The sequence below is a fragment of the Moschus berezovskii genome, chromosome Y (assembly GCF_049115385.1).
Source record: "Moschus berezovskii isolate FMDL1 chromosome Y, NW_MosBer_1.0, whole genome shotgun sequence".
Classification (NCBI taxonomy): Eukaryota; Metazoa; Chordata; class Mammalia; order Artiodactyla; family Moschidae; genus Moschus; species Moschus berezovskii.
Genome location: NC_142489.1, coordinates 27,048,709 through 27,062,776, shown reverse-complemented (window position 1 = coordinate 27,062,776; position 14,068 = coordinate 27,048,709). Strand labels below are relative to the sequence as shown.

At 42.6% G+C, this 14,068-nt stretch overlaps 1 pseudogene; it reads right to left on the bottom strand.

Annotated features, from left to right (window-relative positions):
* Positions 1-6,203: 6,203 nt before the first annotated feature.
* The window catches only part of LOC148773085 (MYND-type zinc finger-containing chromatin reader ZMYND8-like), a 114,435-nt pseudogene continuing 106,570 nt past the window's right edge, over positions 6,204-14,068 (bottom strand).

Below are 14,068 nucleotides of genomic sequence, written 5' to 3'. Positions count from 1 at the left end.
ATCATGGCATCTAGTCCCACCTCTTCATGGGAAATAGATGGGGAAATAGTGGAAACAGTGTCAGACTTTATTTTTGGGAGCTCCAAAATCACTGTGGATGCTGATTGCAGCCAGGAAATTAAAAGACGCTTACTCCTTGAAAGAAAAGTTATGACCAACCTAGATAGCATATTAAAAAGCAGAGACATTACTTTGTCAACAAAGGTCCATCTAGTCAAGGCTATGATTTTTCCCGTGGTCATGTATGGATGTGAGAGTTGGACTGTGAAGAAAGCTGATCGCCGAAGAATCGATGCTTTTGAACTGTGGTGCTGGAGAATACTCTTGAGAGTCACTTGTACTACCAGGAGATCCAACCAGTCCATTCTAAAGGAGATAAATCCTGGGTGTTTATTGAAAGGACTGATGCTAAAGCTGAAACTCCAGTACTTTGGCCACCGCATGCGACGAGTTGACTCCCTCGAAAAGACTCTGATGCTAGGAGGGATTGTGGGTGGGAGGAGACGGGGACGACAGAGAATGAGATGGCTGGATGGCATCACCAACTCAATGGACATGAGTTTGAGTGAACTCCGGGAGTTGGTGATGGACAGGGAGGCCTGGCGGGCTGTGGTCCACGGGGTCACAAAGTGTCTGACACTACTGAGCGACTGAACTGAACTGAACTGAACTGATCTGCAAATAGCACACTTTGTTTTTCCATTCATCCGTCAATAGATCCTTGGGGAGCTTCCACTTTTTTAGCTGTTGTGAAAAATGGTACTATAAACATGGGTGTACAAATATCTTTTCAAGACACTGCTTTCAATTCCTTTGAGTATATACATGTAAGTGGAATTGTTGGATCATGTGTGTGCGTTCAGTCACTCTCTTGTCCAACTCTTTGTTACCCCACGGTCTGCAGCACACCAGGCTTCCCTGTCCTTCAGCATCTCCCAGGGTTTGCTCAAAGTCATGTCCACTGAGTCAGTGATGCTATCTAACCAGCTTATCTTCTAGCGCCCTCTCTTATGCCTTCAGTCCTTCCCAGCGTCAGGGTCTCTTCCAATTTAATTTTCTAAGTCATATGTACCTGGAGCCATTTGTTGACAGTGATTGGTAGTAAGAGACAGAGAATCTTTATGAATAAAAGGTGTTTTCTTTTTTCTTTACATCCTAACTCCTTTATAGTTCCAATAAACAGTCTTGAGATGGCACATACCTACAGTTGAGGAAGGGGTCTTCAGGCCTCCTAAATTGCAGTTTTTGGAGTGAACCATGTTTTTAGTGAAGAAAACTCCATTTTTAAAGTAAATATAACATATATTAATGAGTGTAGTTCTCTATTAATGAGTTCTCATAATTAGAGCTATTGCTAATGTAACAGAGGAGCCTGGTGAGCTAGAGTCCAGGGGGTTTACAAAGAGCCAAACACAGCTGAGTGACTAAATAACAGCGGGAAACTTGTAGGTCATGAAAGTAGGCTTTTGAATTTCGTTTGTGGATGGACAAACTCACACTCAAGTTCAGTGCAGTTGCTCAGTCATGTCCAACTCTTTGCGACCCCATGTACTTCAGCATGCCAGGTGTCCCTATCCATCACCAATTTCCAGAACTTTCTCAAACTCACACCTATTGAGTTCGTAATGCCATCCAACCATCTCATCGTCTGTTGTCCCCTTCTCCTGCCCTCAATCTTTCCCAGCATCAGGGTCTTTTCCAGTGAGTCAGTTCTTCGCATCAGGTGGCCAAAATATTGGAGCTTCAGCTTTAGCATCAGTTCTTCCAATGAATATTCAGGAGTGATTTCCTTTAGGATGGTCTCATTTGATATCCTTGCAGTCCAAAGGACTCTCAAGAGTCTTCTCCAACACCACAGTTCAAAAGCATCAATTCTTTGGTGCTCAGCTTTCTCAAAACGGCATCATTATTTCATAGAAGAAGTGTAAGTTATTTGTACTCCTGTACGAGTTTACATTTTAAGAAATAACATTTTTCTTATTTCTAAAGAAACACATTCTTCCTAGAGTATTTAGAGAATACAGATACAAATTTAGAGAAACAAAAATTGACTACCCATGTAAAAATTAATATATGTGATATATATACCATACACTCATAGGTAAATGGAATGTATAATTTACTGTATAAAAATTTCTATCTCAAACTTGGTACAAAACATTATATAAAAAGCCATCAAATGAGATCATCTAACCTAATAACTTCCTGGTGGCTCAGTGGTAAAGGATCAGCCTGTTAATGCAGGAGACATAGATTCAATTGCTGTGTCAGGAAGATCCCCTGGAGAAGGAAATGCAACACACTCCAGTATTCTTGGCTGGAGAATCCCCTGGACAGATGGAGAAGTCTAGTAGGGTACAGTTCATGGGGTCTCAAAGAATGGATACAAGTGAGTGACTAACACTTTCAACCTAATAGCTGCCAGTAACTTGATGGATTATACAGTCAATGGCCTAACATTAAGTGTATATATTACTCCCTTTTGCATATCTCACTTCCAGACATCTTATCAATAATCTAGACTTGTGAACATCATATCAACTTCTGGTAGTGTCCACTTGTGAATGATGTGAAGAGGGGAAAGATTATGTTAGATATGGAGGTTTAATGATTTGCTTAGGCTTTTCACCACTTAAATGGGGTCTTCCCACTGGCTTTTACAACCATGCTATCTGAATTTGTGTTTTAATAAACTTATAATTTATGACTTGCCATGGGTGTCAGTGCTAGAAGTATTAAATACACGAAGATCTAGGCTGTCTATTAAATAATATGATAAAGTTTTTTTAACATACCCATCAGAGCTGATACTTTCAAGTAAGTGTTTTATTCAACACAGTCCTGTTAAGAACTGATTAACCGTCTCCTTCATCTATGAATATATTTATTCAGCAGTGTCGCCTGTGAGTGCTCTGTGTTTGACATTTTTCATGGCTCATGGGTGTAATAATGAATGAGGCAGGTAGGCTAAATTCTCATGAGAAAGAAAGTTGGCGCCCAGCCATTGCAAGACAGGGGTGTAATCCTTCAGTTGGCACTGATGATGTGAAACCCTACTCAACCTAGTCCCTGGAATCAGGTCACTGTTAAAACAACATGACTCCTCGGAGAAGGAGATGGCAACCCATTCCAGTATTCTTGCCTGGAAAAGTCCATGGACAGAGGAGCCTGGTGGGCTACACTCCATGCGGTTACATGAAAGAGAGTGGAGGGAGATGGGTTGGTAGCAATAAACTAGTAGAACTAAAAAAAAAAAAAAAAGACTCCTAAGGTGAATCCTGGCCATTGGAATTCCAGATTATGAGTAAAGGGTTTAAAAGTTCATTCATTATCAGTAGTTCCATTTGCAACAGCGTGGGTAGACCTAGAGATTGTCATACTGAGTGAAGTCAGTCAGAGAAAGAGAAATAGCATGTGATACACACCATATTGCTTATACGTGGAATCTAAAAAGGAATCATACAGATGAACTTACTTACAAAATATAAGCAGACTCACTTAGAGAATGAACGTATGGTTATGTGTGTGCAGTGGGGGCTTGGCGGGAAGGATGGGGGGAGGGATAGTTAGGGAGTTTTGGATGCACATGCACACACTGCTGTATCTAACATAGAGAACCAGCAAGGACCTGCTGGACAGCACAGGGAACTCTGCCCAATATTATTAACAGCCTAAATGGGAAAAGAATTTGAAACACAATAGATACATGTGTATGCAAAACTGAATCCGTTTGCTGTACGCCTAAAACTAACACACAATTGTTAATCACCTATGTGGTTATTTCATGACGTGTGAGTCAAATTGTTACATTCTCCATCTCAAACTTACACAGTGCTGTATTCTAATCACATCTCAAAAAGTACGTTATCATAACTGTATCGTAGTCGCTGTAAAAGCGGGATGCTCTTGGAATTCTCTTCAAAAGTTTAGGGTATTTTATTGACTGTTCCTTAGAGGGACAAATGATAAACATTTCATGTAAATTGGATTCTTTTCATATGAGTATTGCTAGTTGAGAACAGTGTTAGAGTCATACTTAAACATTTTGTTTTGTCATTTTATTTATTGTTTTTGACTGTGCTGGGCCGTGGCTGGCTTTTGAGTGGACTTTCTTTGGTTGTGGTTATCAGGGGCTCCTCTTCGTTTGCAGGCTTCTCATTACAGTGACTTTAGGCACACAGGTTTCAGTAGTTGTGATTCATGGGCTTAGCTGCTCTGTGGCATGTGGAGTCTTCCCAGACCAGGAATCAAACCTTGGTTCAACTCTGCATGGGTAGGCAGAGTCCCAATCACTGGATCACCAGGGAAGTCCCCATGCTTAACCTTTTAAAAGTTCTGGCATTTGGTAAAGGGAACGGCATACAGTAGGCCCTTAGTGACTATTTGCTGCTAATTGCGTGAGAGGTCTGACAAAATGATTGACGTACACCTGGAAAGTTCTGTTGCTGGCCTAAAAACAGATAGGCCTGTGCTGACCCAGCTTTACTAGTGGCATTTTTCATTCATTGTGTCATTTCCAGAGACTCTTCAGAGATGATAGACTCCCTTGGACAAGAGAGGCAGGCTGCCAAAGCCCACTGAACGTGCTTCTGATACTCAGTGTGAGTACTCAGCAAGGACCATACATATTCGGATTTTAAAATTCCAGTGCCTTTAAATCACATCAGTGTGATTTACAGCAACTCAGTTCGCATGTACATTGATAGCTTTACACACAGACACCCACTCACAGAGTGAAAGTTTAATGGGTTTGGCTTAAGGTAAGTCAGCATTTTGTTTTTCCTCATTCATGCAGACTGTTTGGTTCAAATTCAGGAAGTGCCACATATAGCTGTGTGACCTTGGGAAGGTTACTTAACCTCTCTGTTTTTCAGTTCCTTACATTATATATTATGGATAACACAATGTAATTAACACCTAAATTATAGGATGTGTGTGAGGCTAAGTGAGTTAATGTGTATAAGGAGCCTAGAATTCTGTTTGTCACATGGTAAGAACTGTTTCACTATTGCATTGTTATTATTTTCCACCATAACAATATTAACATTGGAAATATTTAATTTACCAGATAATCACTAAATTGTTAATATGTATAAGAAAATATTATTATGCTTAAAATTTTAAATATTTCTGAATCCAGATAAGTTAATATATAGAGTGTAGAATACCTTTTGTCACATAGTAACTATTTTATTTTTGTTATCCTTAACTTAATAGTGTTATATGTAATAATATTAACATTAAGAACACTTAGATTACTGGATCCAACTACCATTTTAATGGTTTTGATTATTTTTAATATTTTCAGTATGTAGAAAAACCTGAATTATCAAAATGAGAATGAAATTAAATGGTTACTTTGGAAATGCAGTAATTTAGAATACCTTTCCTCTCTAGATGAAACATGTGTCCTCAAGAAATCCAGTTCCTTGCAATTGGCTATATTTTAAAATTCTAACTCATTTTCCTTGCCATTTATAGATTGAGTGTTATTAAAATATTCATATCTTTCAGCTAATGTGGCATAACAAATTTAATTTGCACAACAAAGATGACATGACTAGAACATGATCTATAATCACTTTTTTTAAGCCTCACGCTGTAGGCACTTCATCAGAAAGAGAGACAAGTCAGACATATTTTGTAACTCTATAAAACCTTCCAAATAAACTCTTAGAAAGTGATGCAGTAATACAGTTTGGAAAAAAGCATTTTGTAAGGTTTTCACGGCATCTCAGTTGAGTAAGGTACCACTGTGCCATTCTTGATAGAGTTGTTTGACACATATGGGGGTGTTTCGTGTTATTTTTCATTGAGGAGTCTCTACTCAGCAATAGAATCTGATATTGTGAAGGAGGGATGGGGAGAAATGGAGGGGGAAAACCACAGGCTACAACGCTGGTCGGGAGGCAGCTCCGGGGCAGACATGACCAGACGCTTGTACTGATAAGTCTGGTCTCCCTCTGGCTGGGGCCTTCCCTCAAAGAGTGGGGCCTCTCGAAGCCTGGGAGCAGATCCCAGGGGATGTCGCTGGAGGCCCGTCACCCGGTATATTCCTCCCTGCACGGGACAGAACATGGGCTCTTCCTCAAAGGCAGATGTGAGCCGCGCATCTCTGAGGCAGCTCTCCCCGGTTTCTGAATCCAGCTGAGCATCTGTCTAGAGACTGATCGTTTGCTCTTTGTACCAGAGACGTTCAGGGTTCAACACGGACACACGTCTGGGGTGTCCGGTTTCACCGAGCGTCTTCTCTGAGGATGAGTCACGTTGCCTTCTGGTTCTTTGGGAGCGTGTGTGAGAGGCCGGTAAAGATTAGCTCCGGGGGTTTCACGATGATTAACTTTGTCTCTCTGAAGGGCTCTGCCTGTGGCACTGAATGTTATTATTAGTTCTGGTGGGGAAGGAGGGGGAGGGAGCAGGAGGAGGGGGAATTATAGCAGTAAAAGCAGGTGGAGAAGGGAGTAACAGAAGGAGTAGCAGCAGCAACAATAATCACATTGTTACTATTTTTGGGACCTGCTGCTGAGATGTGGCATGTGAAATGTTATGCAATACTTACACCGCTGCTGCAGAGCAAGTGTCGGTGTTAACTTTAATTTTAGACCTGATACATGCAGAGGTTATGTAACTTGCCCCAGCTCATCAAGCCAGTGAATGACAGATGTGAAAGCCAGACCCACGTGGCAGGGATCCCCAGGCGTGTGCTCCTAACCCATACCATTTCTAATCAAGACATGGGCGAGATTACTCCATAGGCTCTTTGTGTTAGATGCCTCGTGCCAGTGTGCATCATCTCTGACATCTCAATATCTTCACCCGTCGAAAGTCAGTAATCATAATAACCAACCTGACTTTCTCATAGAGTTAATGCAACGTTAATGCAAAGAAAAAAAGATAATGTTGAAAACGTGTTTTTGTAAAGGGGAAATGTCTTGGTAAAGTGTAAACTCTTCGTAAATATATGTTGGTTATTATTATCCTCTTGGTTATTATTGTACTAGTGTGAAATTTTTTGCGTTCTAGAAAGGAGAGTAGTTTGCAGTTGACCATAGGAAGGGTGAGAGCTTCATGCTCAGAAATTAGGATCCCAGAGTTTTGAGAGCTGGAAGGTCTTCGGAGGGTGTCCAGGTCAGTGGTTCTCTGTCCTTTGCCTATTTATATCGCCTGGGGGACCTGTTAAAAATCTATGCTCAAGATTCACTCCATTTTCAGAAATCTCATTTAACTGGTCTGGAGTAGAGATGAGACATCTCAGTATACACAAACGCATATGTGTGTGTACATGTAAATGTGTGTATGCTGATGTAATATAGGTTTATGCTTGTGTTTGTTCACCCATGATGATTCTAGTGTGTAGTTGGGGGCAAGAATGGCTGAACAGATCTCACAACCTTCTTTCTAATAATCATGCTTCAGTTCAGTCGCTCAGTTGTGTCCAACTCTTTGTGACCCCATGGACTGCAGCACGCCAGACCTCCCTGTCCATCAGCAACTCCCAGAATTTACTCAGACTCATGTCCACTGGGGAGAAGGCAATGGTACCCCACTCCAGTACTCTTGCCTGGAAAATTCCATGGGTGGAGTAGCCTGGTAGGCTGCAGTCCATGGGGTCGCAAAGAGCTGGACATGACTGAGCGACTTCACTTTCACTTTTCACTTTCATGCATTGGAGAAGGAAATGGTAACCCACTCCAGTGTTCTTGCCCGGAGAATCCCAGGGACAGGAGCCTGGTGGGCTGCTATCTGTGCTGTTGCATCGAGTCGGACACGACTGAAGTGACTTAGCAGCAGCAGCAGCAGCAGCATGTCCTTTGAGGCAGTGATGCCATCCAACCATCTCATCAATAATCATGGCAGCCTCTTGTTTACCCAGAATGGTTACAGCCAACACCCCTTGCCCAGGTCCCAGGTGATAAGCCCACCCCCTTCTCCTCTCAGGTGTCCTGGTTTGGGTGATAAATTGTGCCGTCCTCTGGTGGCTCAGATGGTAAAGAATCTGCATGCCAATACAGGAGATGTGGGTTCAGTCCCTGGGTCGGGTAGAGCCTCTGGAGAAGGGAATGGCAACTCACTCCAGTGTTCTTGTCTGGAGTGCCGGGAGCCAGCGAGGGAAATCCTACCTGTGGCAAAGGTCAACTGGGGAAGAGGCCTGACGGGCAAAGGCTAATCAGGGCTCGAGGAACCCCCTGGACTTACCTGAGCATCTACCCCAAAGAAAACTGGAGTCTGACTGCTTTACTATCTTACGCCTCTTACCAAGTCCTCTAATACTTACAGGGGCTTCCCCCCAATCACCTTTCTCTGAAAACATTAATTCAGAGCTGTAGTTTAAAAGTTCTCCTCGGCTTAATAGGAGTGTTCCAATCCAAGCCCCTCTGATAGCTTTCTAACTTGCATGACAAGTTTGTCCGGGCTCTTACAACTGTGAGTGTGACTGTTTATAGCCTCCCAGCCATGCAAGGACAGAAAGCCTAATATTCTAAAATACAGGAATCTGTTGAAGAAGTTAAAATCATTAGAATAGTACTAGAAAAGATTTCATTGTTGAATCAATGCTTGCTGCAGTTTCCTCTATTGTATTCTTGGAAATATATTAATCCTTTGATTTAACCGCATCAGATCTTAAGTTAATAAATTCCTTTCTTGCAGCTCACTACACCGGTGCCTTATAGTAATGTAACTTTGTTATGTGTCTACCACCTAACTTTAGGAAAGTCACCTTAAAAGAAAAGTCTTTTACTTGCTAACTAACCTATTGTCAGGAGAGAGGGCCATAAAACTGTTAGCAGGCCCCCTGGCCAGAAGATGATGTAAATCACCTAAAACTTTTATCACACAAAAATAAGCCCTGATCCTGATAAGGGTCAAGACTGCTGACCCCACGTGATTTTGGTGTGAATCTATACCTCCCTTTCTCTGTTTCTTATGCGCATAACTTAGGGTATAAAAGCAGCACTGGAAAATAAAGTTTTGGGCCTTGCTCACTGAAGCTTGGTCTCCCCGTGTCGTTCTTTCTCTTTTTCCGTCCTTTTCTCTATTCTCCTTTTTCTGGTTGAGATCCTTGGAGCGCTGGGCCCTCTGAGTTTACTTATCTGCCTGGGCTTCTAAGACCCACTCGAGGGGGTGCCCTGGTGGGGTACCTCAAGTGCTCTGTTTACCTCAGCCTACGTAAACAGAGCAAGCCCCGTGCTGGGGTTTTATTGGTTTCCAGCATAAACCATGGAATCATCAGCCCCTGTCTCTCTTTCTCTCTCTCTCTAACGCCGACGCCGTTCATCCCGAGGATACCCTGGGTCATATCGGGGCTGGACCCCGATACTGGAGAATTCCATGGACAGAGGAGCCTAGTGGGCTCAGTCTGTGGGGTCGCAAAGAGTCAGAAGTGACTGAGCAGCTGAACACAGTGCTGATGAGGAATTGAAACTTTCGGGGGGCTATTTTCCTTCCAAAGGAAACTGAGTAGAATGCCCTCCTTGGGCTTTCAAGGGTTACTTTGCAGTCATGTTCAACACCATATGAGTAAGCATGATTCTTCTTGAGAGTCTTAGGATGAGAGAATTTCTCTGTTGTCAAAGTTTTCTTTTAAAATTTATTTTATTTTTTGGCTCCACCATGCAGGTCATGTGGGACCTTAGTTCCCTGACCAGGGATTGAACCCATATCCCCTGTATTGAGAACCTTATCCACTGGAACCCTAGGTAAGTCCCCAAACTGAGAGAATTCCTTACTTTTGCTGTGACAGTAAAAATTCTTTAAAATAGAACTACACTGTGTTTCCATGTGGACAACCTAAGTTTTCCAGTACTGAAGTCTCTCATCTCCTCTGCTTCATGTATGCAGGGAACATGTCATCACTGTTTCAGTTCCTGAAACTGCCTTCTCATGAATGCTAGTAATTGTTACTTAGCGAATTAAATTTTGAAAACAGGTCAACAGCTTTACCAACTTTCTCCATTCTACTTCTCTGAGTATCATGCAGGACGGTGTGGACCCTGCTGGGTATGACATGCCTGATGACAACATTTATGAGACCTTTGTCCAAAAGAAAATTTGATGTTGACCAAGAAATCTGAGCACTGAAGAACTGATGCTTTTGAACTGTGGTGTTGGAGAAGACTCTTGAGAGTCCCTTGGACAGCAAGGAGATCAAACCAGTCAATCCTAAAGGAAATCAGTCCTGAATATTTATTAAAAGGACTGATGCTGAAACTGAAGTTCCAGTACTTTGGCTGTCTGATGTGAACAGTTGACTCATGGGCAAAGACCCTGATGCTGGGAAAGATTGAAGGCGGGAGGGGAAGAGGATGACAGAGGATGAGATGGTTGGATGGTGTCACCGACTCAATGGACATGAGCTTGGGTAATGGTTCAGAGGTTAAATAGTCTGCCTCCAATGCTGGAGACCCAGGTTCGATCCCTGGGTTGGGAAGATCCCCTGGAGAAGGAAATGGCAACCCACTCCAGTATTCTTGTCTGGAGAATCCAGGATTCATTCTGGAGAATCCCATGGATGGAGGAGCCTGGTAGGCTACAGTCCATGGGGTCACAAAGAATCGGACATAACAGCTATTGAACAACAAAAAAGTATGACCTGCAGTTGAGTCTGACAGGTCTTGATGGTATCTTCTTGGTTGAGACTTTCTCAGCCAATGTCACATCTGATTTTGTCATTAAGGTCTGCGGAGCCCAGACTCTACACACCCCAGAATAAATCAGATACTTCTTAGCCAGTAGGCTTGCTTTTAGGGGATACACAGGAAGTCTGTGTTCAATACAACTGTGAGTCCATGGATGCGGGCACTTTTTTTGTTGTTTTTTTTTTTTTGGCTGTACTGGGTCTTATTTACCACACGTGGGATATAACTTTTTAGTTGCTGCACATGAAATTTTAGTTGTGGTGTGTGTGGGACCTGGTTTCCTGACCAGGGTTTAGCCACTGGACCACCAGGGAAGTTCTAGCACACTTCTTCAATAATAGTAATCAAGCATTTCTCCTTACACTTGGGTATATCGTCCTGGAATGAGCCAGTCACTAGCGCAGCTCTTGGAAAGTGAAATGTTTCTCTTGAAATTGGTCAGAGTGAAATCAAAGACGAAAGATGTTCCCGTCAACTAACATTAACGACTTGGGCTCCTTGAGCTTACAGCCAACACCTGCTTGGAATGCTCATCTGTGACAGCTGAGTCACAAGATAAGAGAATTCTGAGCCTTCCTGAGTTTGTTAGATTTTCAGTGTGTCCTTCCTATATAAAGATATCCATTTCTAATCATTACATCACCTACATGGTCGAAAAAAAAAAAAAAAAAAGTTGTGTATTGAATTGGAGTCCCAAGCAGGTGGTGCTTTTTGTAACACCAAAATCAGCTCCTGATTTACCTGTGTGCGTTCAAGGGAACCGTGAAACATCTGCCTGAGTTGAGTTGTGCCTATCCATAGCACCGGGCGGCCCTAGTTCACCAGCTCTGCTTGCTAATCAAAAGCTATATTGACGTGCTGGCTTAATGCAGAGATCCTTGATAAAGGTATGCAGTTGCCCTGGGAATAGGCAAGTTTTTTATCCATGCCAGCTGCTATGCTTCTGCAATTCGCTATCTTTGCAGACGACTTTGGGGACTTTTTCTCCAAGGATAAATCAGTGCCTTTAATATGGTTACCATCTACATCACTGAGGTGGTTTTCTCTGTTTACAAGATGAATGACACTTTTCCTTTGGAACTCAAAAGTGGCAGATGATTCAATACCCACCTGGCAACTTTCGACTTTAGGAAACCCCTCCCCACACACAAACCCAACATGCACCTAGCTCCCTGACTTCCAAACCATCAACATTAAAAAAAGAAAAAAAAAAAAAAAAAAAGACTAACAGAGATTTTTAACTATGTTGCAATCCCCTAGCCAGACTGTAGAGGGAGCTCTCCCTGGAATTAGCCCTGTGCACTACCTACAGCAGGGTTGACCACCTCATCTAGCCTTTTTTTTTTTTTTCCCCAGAATACTTTTCTCTGTTTTTCTGCTTAAAGGAGGGGACTTCATATCCACTGTCCTCCCCTGTCCCCTGTAAAGGAAATATTGCAAATAACCCATCCCATAGTTTACCAAAATCAGTGACTTTTTCATCTGACTTGCATCATGATGATTATGTATTTCTGGTTTTTGAAAAACAGGAGAAACTTGAACACGTTAATAATGTTGGGCAAGCAGTATGAGTTTTTAACAAGAATATATTGTGCATAAGTTGCAGTGAAAGAATTGTTAATTGTCTAGTACGTTTCATCTGAATATTGTTTGTTGCATTCAGTTCAGTTGCTCAGTCGTGTCAGACTCTTTACGACCCCATGGACTGCAGCACACCAGGCCTCCCTGTCCATCGCCATCTCCCGGAGTTTACTCAGACTCACGTCCATCGAGTTGGTGATGCCATCCAACCATATGCTCTGTGGTCCGCTTCTCCTCCTGCCTTCAATCTTTCCCGGAATCAGGATATTTTCCAATGAGTCAGTTCTTCATATCAGTTGCAGTATTTCTATATTTTGGTTCTTCTTTATAATTTTTAATCTTAAAAAAAAAAAAAAAAAGATGTTTTCTTGGAGTAGGTGGTTCTGACTGTTGCCTGCAAGGCTTCTCTGTCCATGGGATTATCCAGGCAAGAATACTGGACTGGGTTGCCATTCCCTTCTCCAGGGGATCTTTCCAAACCAGGGATTGAACTCAGGTCTCCCGCACTGCAGACTCTTTACCATCTGAACCACCAGGGAATTCCAAATGACAACAAAAAAAAAAGATGTCTTTTGGGAGGAGGTGGTTCTGTTGGCCTGTTCTAATCTACCCAGGGGATCAGTTGTGGCATGTGAGGAGGGACTGAACCTGGGCCACCTGCAGTGGGAGTGCAGAGTCTTAGCCTCTGACCTCAGGGAACTCCTGTGTTTATTCTTATTTCTTCTCTTTGCTTCTTTCCATACCACTAACCCCTTATTTTCTTCTTTCTACTCCTCGTCTTTTTCTTGTGGTGCCTGCTCATGACCTGTGCTCACCTGGACATGAGGTTTTTGCCCTATCGTTCATTAACAACAGTTCAGTTCAGTTCAGTCACTCAGTCGTGTCCGACTCTTTGTGACCCCATGAATCACAACACGCCAGGACTCCCTGTCCATCACCAACTCACGGAGTTCACTCAAACTCATGTCCACAGAGTCGGTGATGCCATCCAGCCATCTCATTCTCTGTCGTCCCCATCGCCTCCCGTCCCCAATCCTTCCGAGCATCAGAGTCTTTTCCAGTGAGTCAACTCGTCCCATGAGGTGGCCAAAGTATTGGAGTTTCAGCCTCAGCATCAGTCCTTCCAATGAACATCCAAGATTGATCTTCTTTAGAATGGACTGGTTGGATCTCTTTGCAATCCAAGGGATTCTCAAGAGTCTTCTCCAGTACCACAGTTCAAAAGCATCAATCCTTTGGTGATCAGCTTTCTTCACAGTCCAACTCTCACATCCATACATGACCACGGGAAAAACCATAACCTTGACTAGACGGACCTTGGTTGACAAAGTAATGTCTCTGCTTTTTAATATGCTATCTAGGTTGGTCATGACTTTTTTTCCACGGGGTAACGTCTTTTAATTTCATGGCTGCAACCAGTATCGGCAGTGCTTTTGGAGCCCCCCCAAAATAGTCTGACACTGTTTCCATTGTTTCCCCATCTATTTCTCATTGAGTGATGGAACCAGAGGCCATGATCTTTGTTTTCTGAAAGTTTAGCTTCAAGCCAACTTTTTCACTCTCCTCTTTCACTTTTATCAAGAGGCTTTTGAGTTCCTCTTCACTTTCTGCCATAAGGGTGGTGTCATCTGCATATCTGAGGTTATTGATATTTCTCCTGTCAATCTTGATTCCAGCTTGTGATTCTTCCAGCTCAGCGTTCCTCATGATATACTCTGCATATAAGTTAAATAAGCAAGGTGACAATATACAACCTTGACGTACTCCTTTTTCTATTTGGAACCAGTCTGCTGTTTCATGTCTGGTTCTAACTGTTGCTTCCTGACCTGCATACTGATCCACATGGTCAA